We start from the raw sequence: 10,055 nt of genomic DNA on the forward strand, positions 1-10,055 counted from the left end.
TCTTTTTATAAGGCCGTCCCTCTGCATTCGCTACCGTTATATATTCGGCCTACCATATTAGGATTTAATCAGATCGAGCGCCTCTCAAAAACAGGCGCCTCTTTATCTTGACACTTTTCCGGGGCTTACGGACGATACCTGATTTAACCTTGCTTTTTTTTTTAAATGAGCTCATTAGATGAGCAACACAGAGTCATTGGCTGCATGAGATAGTTTAAACTTCTCTAGACAAATGTATGTGGTGTACATGCAGTTACAGTCTTAGTGAGATGTGTTCAAACTTATACTTGAGGCCCATAGCCAGTATTGGGTAAGTTACTCTGAAAAGGTAATTAATTACTAGTAACTCATTACATATTCAACACCCAGCAAGCAAAAATGTGTTCCTTAGACCACTCCAGTCCACATGCATTACCACAGGGAATGTTTTTGATGTCTCCCTAAACAATATATGAACAAGTTAATGAGTAAAATCAGGTTAAGTTAAGGAATCAATTATCACGTAATCATCTCAGTAATGATGAACAGCTGCTGTTAACAAACACAATCACTAAAGAAAACATGAGCAATAAGAAGTCACCATAATAGTGTGTAGGGTTTCCTTTAGTTGTGCTTTACCCTTGATTTACTACCGGAAGTTTTCTGAAGCACAAATATAGGTACCGAGAAAAGAAGTAATCTTGTTTCTTGTTGTTGGCAAAATTTGCACAACTTTGAGTGCTGGTGAGTTAATTATGTGTCCTTAGATTAAATATCTGGTTTAACAGCTTAGATGGAAGCAACAGAAATCTAAAAGTACTAAGTTTTTTCAAAGTTTAAACTTCCAGACATCAAGAATCAGCTTATGAATAATGCTCATCTCAATAATGGTGACAATGTTGAGTTGCATCTTTTCTTCATGCAGCAATGCATGCTGGGAGTCATGGAGGAGTTCTGTTCTAGGCTGTTACCCACAATGCATAGACGCATAAGGGTTATTCTATAATTAGGGGTACATTTCAGGTCAACAAAAAAGTGAAGAAATCAGTGTGCTTTTCTACAAAATAATCTAGTTGTTTCCATAATATACCCCCATATTGTTCTAAATTCATTAGTTGCCAAGCTTAGCTCAAATTACTTTTTAAATATTTAAATGAAAATAAATATTTGATTAATTGTTTTGTCAACTGTGTTACAGACAAAAGTGGTGTCATAGAAGAAATAAATCAAGGACTACACATATGATAAAACATTTTTTTGAAAGTTATTGAGTCTATTCACCAGGGGGTTTGAGGTTGTGTGTCTAACTGATTTAAAAAATATGAATTTTAAACTGAATAACGAATATTCTTTTGTATACTATCATCAATGGATATTTTTTCAACATAATTCTCCATTACACTGAATTTAGAGTTATTCAACGTCTTTATGTAATACTGTTCACTCTAGAGATGTCCTTTTTATCATTTTTATAAAATTTTAGCCTTCAATTAAAGATTTATGACACAAAAATCACACGTAACACAATTGACAGATAAAGTAACACAGTTGACAGAAGTAACACGGTTGACAGGATGCATTAGGAGAAAAAGAGAAACCTTTCTTTAAAATAAAACCTTTTTCATATTTTACCATGTCATTCCTGTGTTATAACAATAGTTAATGTATGTTTTAATCAACAATACTCTTATAGGCATAATACTTATTATAGGCATAAACTATGACAAGAAACCCAGCCAACATTGTCAACCGTGTTAATCCCTGTCAACTGTGTTACACTTGATGGGTAACACAGTTGACAAGTAACACAGTTGACATTTCTTCCATTTTAGGGCCTTGTGCAAACTGCAGACCTTGAACATGTCCCCACATTACCTTAATCAACTAGTGTTTTTATACATTTTATCTACATTTTTGTAAATATAATACCTAAAGTAAGTACACAAGACCATGTTGATAACACAGTTGATGAGCAATTCATCTACTCTATGTGTAGACAATAATAATGATAAAAAATTGAAGAGGAGGAGTAGAAATTTACCACACTTTATTTAAAATTCCTGCCACTGAAGGTCGTGACATCACATGATGTTGGACATGTGACCTTGGAACAAACCATTGCTGATTTATAGGGGTTTTGTCAATGGGTAACACAGTTGACAAAGATTTCTCGGACACACACAAAGTTAATAATTTAATAGATATAAACAAGTGAATTAGTTTTTAAAATACATTTGCCTTGTTTTAATGATTATTTTTAACAAATAATGATGAAAATAATATACAAAAACATGTATTGTAGTGTCAATTTGAAAGGCAAAACTTGACTTTTAGCAAATTGGACAGCACAAAAACTGTTATTTCCAGTACAGCATATGCATTTTCTCCTAATTAACTCTCGGAACTGGTTGACTTTTATGCATGAAATAAAGAGGAATGTTCCCAAATATAAAAGTGATCATTGCTTGAAGTGAATATTCAGTAAAAATTACAAATACAACCAATGGACTTGAAATGTACCCCTAATTATAGAATGACCCATAAAGCTTTCTTTTGTTGAGGGACACCACTGTTGAGTTTCATGAGCTGATTCTAGATGTCTAAATTGTTCAGGTGATATTTCTACTATTGTAATCGTAAAAAATATTTTCCTTCACAAAATTGTTAACCTTCCTGAGTCATCCAAAACTAAACAAATCAGCATTTAACTATCAAGTCCTCTATTGGAATTACCACCTGAAAGAGAAACAATCCATTTCACCTTTTGTCAAGGTGTTTTGAGTGTGCTTCAGAAACACACTATCACAACTATCAACAAATTTTCCATAATGTATCAAGGGTGAGACCTCCACTAAAGGAAACACTAAACACTATTATGGTGAATTCTTATTATTTCTGGTTTATTTCACTGATTGTGGTTATTATTTCATCATTAATGAGATAATGAAGTGACAGTTGATGCATTAACTCAACCCGATTTAACTCATTAACTTGTCCATGCGTTATTTAGAGAGACATCCAAAACATTCAGGGTGGGAATGCACATGGACTGGAGTGGTCTATGGAACACACTTTTTGCTAGCTGGGTAGTGTAATTAGATTACTGTCCAAATTACTCTGTCCAAAAAGTATTTAGTTACTCATTACTAATTACTTTCTATATCCTACATTAACCTTGATTAGTTAAGTGATTCAAGGATAGACATTCCATTCCATTCTATTTTCTAGCGCTTATTTGAACTACCTCGGGTCACGGGGAGCCTGCGCCTATCTCAGGAGTCATCGGGCATCAAGGCAGGACAACACAGATTTTAAAGTAAGACTTTGAATTTTGATGTCAATTACACTATTGAACACGCATATATTTCATAAAGTATTTAGTTTAATTACATCAAAAGTAACTGTAAATAAATTACAGAAAACATATGAGTAATCCCTTACTTTACTTTTTCAAGGGAAAAGTAATTAAATTACAGTAACTAATTACTTAGTAACTAGTTACACCCAACACTGCCCATAGCCCATATTATTTCAGAAGAATTACATAAAACCTATAACTAACTAAATGTATGATATTATAACTAGAAATCTTAAATGTTTTCTTTTATATAAGAAAACTCAGTAATGTAATTAGAAAAAACACATGTCAAGCAGCTTGTATCAGTTTTTAACTGTGGCAAAACTTTTCTAAAACTTTAAAAAGAAAACATTTTTAAATGTAGATGTATGTCATCTTGTCTTTATCACAACAAGCTTAGTATACTTAAAAAGGTTAATAGTTCAAACAATATCAATTGACCACATACAGTGTTGTGTTTTCTTTCGTACCTTCGTACCTCGCACCAACTACGGTTAACAGAAGTGTGTGTGCTACAGAAATGTATATGAATGTGTGATGCTGAGCAGGTATGGTACTGCTTGGTGCCTACTGGTACTCACCGTCTTATACCACGCTCTTCCTCCACCGGCTCCATCCCAATCAGTCAGCCCCCTGGTGTCGCCAGCCCTTCCTCCACTATGGCTCCTTCCTATGGCGACTATACCATGGGCCGCCTTTCTGGCTGCTCTCTCGACCTCCCTCAAGGTTCCTCCGTCTGGACTGTTTTTACTGGTATTGTTTGTGTTTTGCGTTGTGGTTTTCCATTGTTTTGTAGTGATTTTCTCTTGTGAATTTATTAAAGTTCCTGATTTGACTCTACTCCTTCATCGTGCGCTTTCTTTACGCTATACGCGTGGTGAGCTATGATTTTTTAAATTCAAAATGGTTGTTGTTGTGTTTGCTATGGATGTAGTATCACCGCATAGGGGTTACCATTTTTAAAAGATATACATTGTACTGAAGAGTATAATATTTATTAAATTATTTATTATTTATTTAAAAAAGACTTATTATAACTAAACATAATTACCTGGAATGATACTTTCAGAAGACATTTCATTGATAATAATGTAATGTTGTATTTGATTGTTCTTTTTTTTTAAGGTTGAACATTGTTTATGATTTAAACAAAATAGTATGTTCATTATATTCTTTTGTGCAAGTTACATTAATTTGAATAAAAAATAAATTCAATTAAAGAGTGTATTAAAGATGCTGCTTAAAGAGATGCATCTTTAATGTAGATTTGAACTGACAAAAGTTTAGGCCATACTGGCACGTTAATGAATGCTCAGTGCCCCCGGTCCTGTATGTTATATCATACAACACAACACACATCACCATTTCATTAAATGGTCATTTGGCAGCCCATATTGTGTCCTTCCATTTCAACCACAGCCAGTGGCTGCTTCTCTCAGCAACAGAGGGGAGTTCTTTGACTACTGTCCATTGGACCTGTCCTCTGATCCCCATTTCCTTTAGCAGCCTTGTAGTGGAATTGCACACTTTAGTGATCGGAATTTAGATTGATTTGAGTCATTCGTTCTTTTTCAGTTTGCTCACCAAAATGAATCGTTCTGACTCGTTCACGGATTCATTCAGCGACCATTTTGTTATATATTACATACATACGCCAGGAGGTGGCGATAATTTGTGTCAATGTAGGACAAGTGATTGTTATAACGTGTTTGTGTAATTGTAATGTATATTATGCCACAGTATATCATATTCTGTTGTTGTTGCCAACGAGAGTATCTCACAGTAACTCACGTGCTGTATTGTGCGATTGACATGCTTTCTCTAATTCATTCGGACAGCAGCTTCCCAAAACCAACACCTTTTTGTGCTCCAGTTTGACAGAATTTGTATTTAGTTTCATTATTATTAAAGTGATGATTGAGCCATTAGTAATTAACATCTAGTGTTAATAAACACCATTACTGCAGAAAAGTTCAACAAAATATACAAAAATAAATTACCCAGAGAAACACAACAACTAAAACCTGAAATACAACCTGAAATACAACCCATCTAACAAAAAAATTTGTAACAGTATTTTTACTTTTTTTATAAAAAAAAGTAAAATTCCACAAAATGTCATATATTTGCACCAAATTTACACTTTTACATGTAACTGAAAAAAACGATGTTTTCTTTTAAAAGTAATTGTCATGAAATCTGAAAGTATACTTTTATCCTGTAGTGGCGATCTTTCTCTGATGAAGTGAGTTTGACGGATTGAGCAGAACATGTTTTATTCTTCATGCAACCATTTCACAGTAGAAAACATGAGCCACACCCAATATTCTTCCTCATTCAATATTTAGTTTCTGATGACAATCACCACTTCTGCTTCACAGGGATTTGCTGCACTTACAAATCAACTTACAAATTAACATGCTGCATAACATGAATGACTTGATGTTTCAAATCTCACCATAAATGTGATCAGTGTTTACTTACATGTTGATCATGAATCTGAGCATGTTCATTTGGCTGGAAAGAGAAGGTAACCCAAAATAAAGTGTGATAGGACGTCTATTACAGATGTTTGTCAATTACAGTTGTGTTCAAAATTATTCAACCCCCAATGCTGTAAATGGTTTTAGGGAATTTAGTGTACATTTGTAATTGTATTCAGAATGAAATCCTACAAGGACTTCTTAAAGAACCATATGCAACTAAAATGACATCAATTAGTTTTGTAATACAGTAGTAAATGTTTCTTTTGTGAATTCTTCATTGACATAATTATTCAACCCCTTAAAGACTACCACTCTGAAGAACAGAGGTTCAATGAAGTGTTTTCAATCAGGTATTGAAAACACCTGTGGATATCAGGGAGCAGCAATAAAGCCTAATAAGCACCAATTAGGCAGCTTTAAAATGACTTGTGATACTCAGCTCCTTCTAGACATTTACTGGTGTGGTTACAAACATGGTGAGGTCAAGAGAATGGTCCAGGAAGACAAGAGAACAGGTGATTACTCTTCACAGGGAGGGCAATGGCTATAAGAAGATTGCAAAGATGTTACACATACCAAGAGACACCATAGGAAGCATCATTCGCAAATTCAAGGCAAAGGGCACTGTTGAAACGCTACCTGGTCGTGGCAGAAAGAAGATGCTGACTTCGACTGCTGTGCGCTACCTGAAGCGCAGAGTGGAGAAAAGTCCCCGTGTGACTGCTGAGGAACTGAGAAAAGATTTGTCAGATGTGGGTACTGAAGTTTCTGCTCAGACAATATGGCGCACCCTGCGTAATGAAGGCCTCCATGCCAGAACTCCCAGGCGCACCCCCTTGCTGTCCCCAAAGAATAAGAAGAGTCGACTGCAGTATGCCAAAAGTCATGTGGACAAACCACAGAAGTTTTGGGATAGTGTTCTGTGGACTGATGAAACAAAATTAGAACTGTTTGGGCCCATGAATCAACGCTATGTTTGGAGGAGGAAGAACAAGGCCTATGAAGAAAAGAACACCTTGCTTACAGTGAAGCATGGCGGGGGTCAATCATGCTTTGGGGCTGTTTTGCTTCTGCAGGTACTGGGAAGCTTCAGCGTGTGCAAGGTACCATGAACTCGCTTCAGTACCAGGAGATATTGGATGACAATGTGATGCAGTCCGTCACAAACCTGAGGCTTGGAAGATGTTGGACCTTTCAACAGGACAATGATCCCAAGCATACCTCCAAGTCCACTAGAGCATGGTTGCAGATTAAAGGCTGGAACATTTTGAAGTGGGCATCCCAGTCACCAGACTTAAATCCGATTGAGAACCTCTGGTGGGACTTAAAGAAAGCAGTTGCAGTGCGCAAGCCTAAGAATGTGACTGAACTGGAGGCTTTTGTCCATGATGAATGGGCGAAGATACCCGTAGATCGCTGCAAGACACTTGTGTCTAGCTATGCTTCACGTTTAAAAGCTGTTATAACTGTAAAAGGATGTTGTACTAAGTACTAAGATTGAATGTCACTTGGGGGTTGAATAAAACCGATAATGATGTGAGCTCAGAAAAGACATTTGTGGTTATTTCATTATAAATGTTATGTTATATTTGTCTGACCTACACGTGCCTCTTTGATTTAATTGTAAGCAGGATGACTGAATGATCATAATCAATGTCAAACCGACCAAAATAATCAATTTCAGTGGGGGTTGAATAATTTTGAACACAACTGTAGTATAATGCTATAATATTATTTGTTTTTTGTTGTATCTTTGTCAATGAGCTTTGGTCGAAAGCAGTTTTCTCTAAATAACTTTACATTACATTATGTACAATGTACATTAAAATGCAAGACATGGTTATTGACACAGAAATTAATAATCAATGAATGAATCTCAACAGTGGTGACCATTAAATGAAAAGCTTCATGCTGCAATGCATGTTGGGAGTCATGGATGAGTTGTGGACTATGATGGTACCCAGAAGTCATTGCATTTATCTAAATAGTTTGTTAGATGTCCCCATTGCTGAGATAAACAGGCTGATTCTTGATGTCTGCGTCTCTCTGTCTTTTTTTAATGAGTATGATCTGTGCAAATGATCCTCACAATATCATTCAACATCTCAAGCCAGTTACCAAATTAATGAACACTTTCTCTCAGTTTTAAAAATGATGAAGAAAGCTTAAAGTGAACACTGATCACCATAATCTAAATTTGTGATTATTGTCAATAAAAGATTTTGTTAACGTACTACAGGAATAAAGTAAAAGTGGTGTTGTAATAAGTGAAGGTTGTGATGGTGTTAGTAAAGTTCTTTGATGGCAAGTTTTTACATAAACAACTGGTTGGCAGAAAACTTCAGAATTTCAATGTTAATCTCACAGACAGCTTGTACAGTGCACATTCCTTCAGTTCACAGTGTACAAACTGGAGGGCATGTGTGCGCTTGCATGCCCATCCACCATGACAACGCTGTTCTAATCATTGGTTAAAGATCAATGTGCAAGTAAGTGCAAAAAGGAGATGTCCAAGATTAATTTCAACACAAGGTTTAATGTGCTGCTGCTTGTAATTTGAATTAATGATCAAATGACTGCAATGTCACTGTGAGGGAAATGCAAGGAAAGAAAGAAATAAGGGCCATACAGATTTAGTTCTGATTTTGTTCCATATTGTTCTCTCAGAGGGAACTATCCTTTTTTAAAGTTAAAAATTGTAAAGCTGTGGTTTCTGAACTTGTATTTTGATAGTTTAGCAATTTGGCAACATGTTGTTCCAGATAAAACACTGAGTTTAAGAAAGATCATTTCTATGTAAGGACAAAATAAGAAACAAGTTTGCTTTAACTTTACTTTAAATACTTGAGTAGATTTAATATAAAAAGAACTTTTGATACTTAAGGAAAATATTTATGTGTTACTGTTATACTTTAACCGAAGTCATATTCTAAAAGGTTAATTTCACTTCTACCAAAGTAATTTTCCGGGAGGATATTTGTACTTTTACTCAACTGTTGCTTATGCTTTATACAGCACTGCATACTGGTAACTTTTGTTAGCCGGGAACATTCTTAAAACATAAACAATGGACACTTTTCAAATGCATGAAAAACCTCTAAGGAACCTTCTCATAACAAACTTTTGTTAGCTGGGTGGCTGCTTTTGCTTGTTTTCAGAATTAATCTACAGGGATTTCAGGAATGTTTACCGGAAGTTAAATTTGGGCCATCAAATTACCTATCATAGTTACAGTGCATCATTTAATACTTTTTCAATCATTCTAATTAAAAATGCTAACAATAAATTACTTTAAAACAGTGAACTAACAGTGAATAACATTAAAACAGTGAACTGTACTGTGGTGTTATCTCTTCATCACTTGGTTGAAGTAACAAACTCTGAGCATTTTCTCATGCACGTAGGCACGCACACACGCACATCCACAAACATTAATGTTACAGTAATTTAAAAGTAATTTATGTGTTTGTAATAATAAAACTGAAAGATAATTAATTGGAGATTACAACAATGTGTTTTCAGAGTTTTGTGAGGAACCCTGAGTGGGATTATGTAACAGAGCCTGTTCTTTAGAATCCTCTGACTAAAATATTTCCATCAGATCTAAAAGCTGTCTATGTCAGTTTCACTTCCTTACTGCGTTGCAATGTCATGACTCAAGCACAAACTAACATAGTTTATTTTATATTTTATATATTTTGATATACCATCACAGAAGATGATTCTTAATCCATTACATATGTGATGCATAAACTAGAAACGTCAAGTCATGACTTGAAAACTGTACATGTAAGGTTTCACAGTTTCTCTCTGTCACAAAACATGTGGTAAAATGCATGGGTGGTTAAAACAGAAACAGGCTTCATTACATGCAAACCAAATACATCGTCATTTCACAACAATTTTAGCACATGACCATGAAGACTTGAGCCTGAAAAATGAATTCTGATCTTGAAAAAAGTATTTCACTCTTGCAGGAACAAGGCTTTTGACAGACCTGCAGAGTGTCTTCCTTTTTCAAAAAGGAAGGGGTCTACATTAACTTCCTCAATTATGTTTTTTACTGGAATCACATCCCTGACAGGGTGACAGTAGGTGTTTACTCTTCCAGAAACTGCCTGTGATGTGGTTTTTATCATAAAAGTGATATTGAAAATTAATATAAATGATTCTTTAAATAGTAGTAAATTGCAACCTTAATAACAAGAAAACATTCAAATAATGTTAAGAAT

General features: G+C 35.0%; 1 protein-coding gene across 1 annotated transcript in view; it reads left to right on the forward strand.

Moving 5' to 3' along the window:
- Positions 1 to 10,055, forward strand: part of LOC130408433 (GTPase IMAP family member 7-like) — a 124,447-nt gene that overhangs the window by 13,021 nt on the left and 101,371 nt on the right. The gene's annotated exons all lie outside the window — the stretch shown is intronic.

The sequence above is a fragment of the Triplophysa dalaica genome, chromosome 1 (genome assembly GCF_015846415.1).
Source record: "Triplophysa dalaica isolate WHDGS20190420 chromosome 1, ASM1584641v1, whole genome shotgun sequence".
Classification (NCBI taxonomy): Eukaryota; Metazoa; Chordata; class Actinopteri; order Cypriniformes; family Nemacheilidae; genus Triplophysa; species Triplophysa dalaica.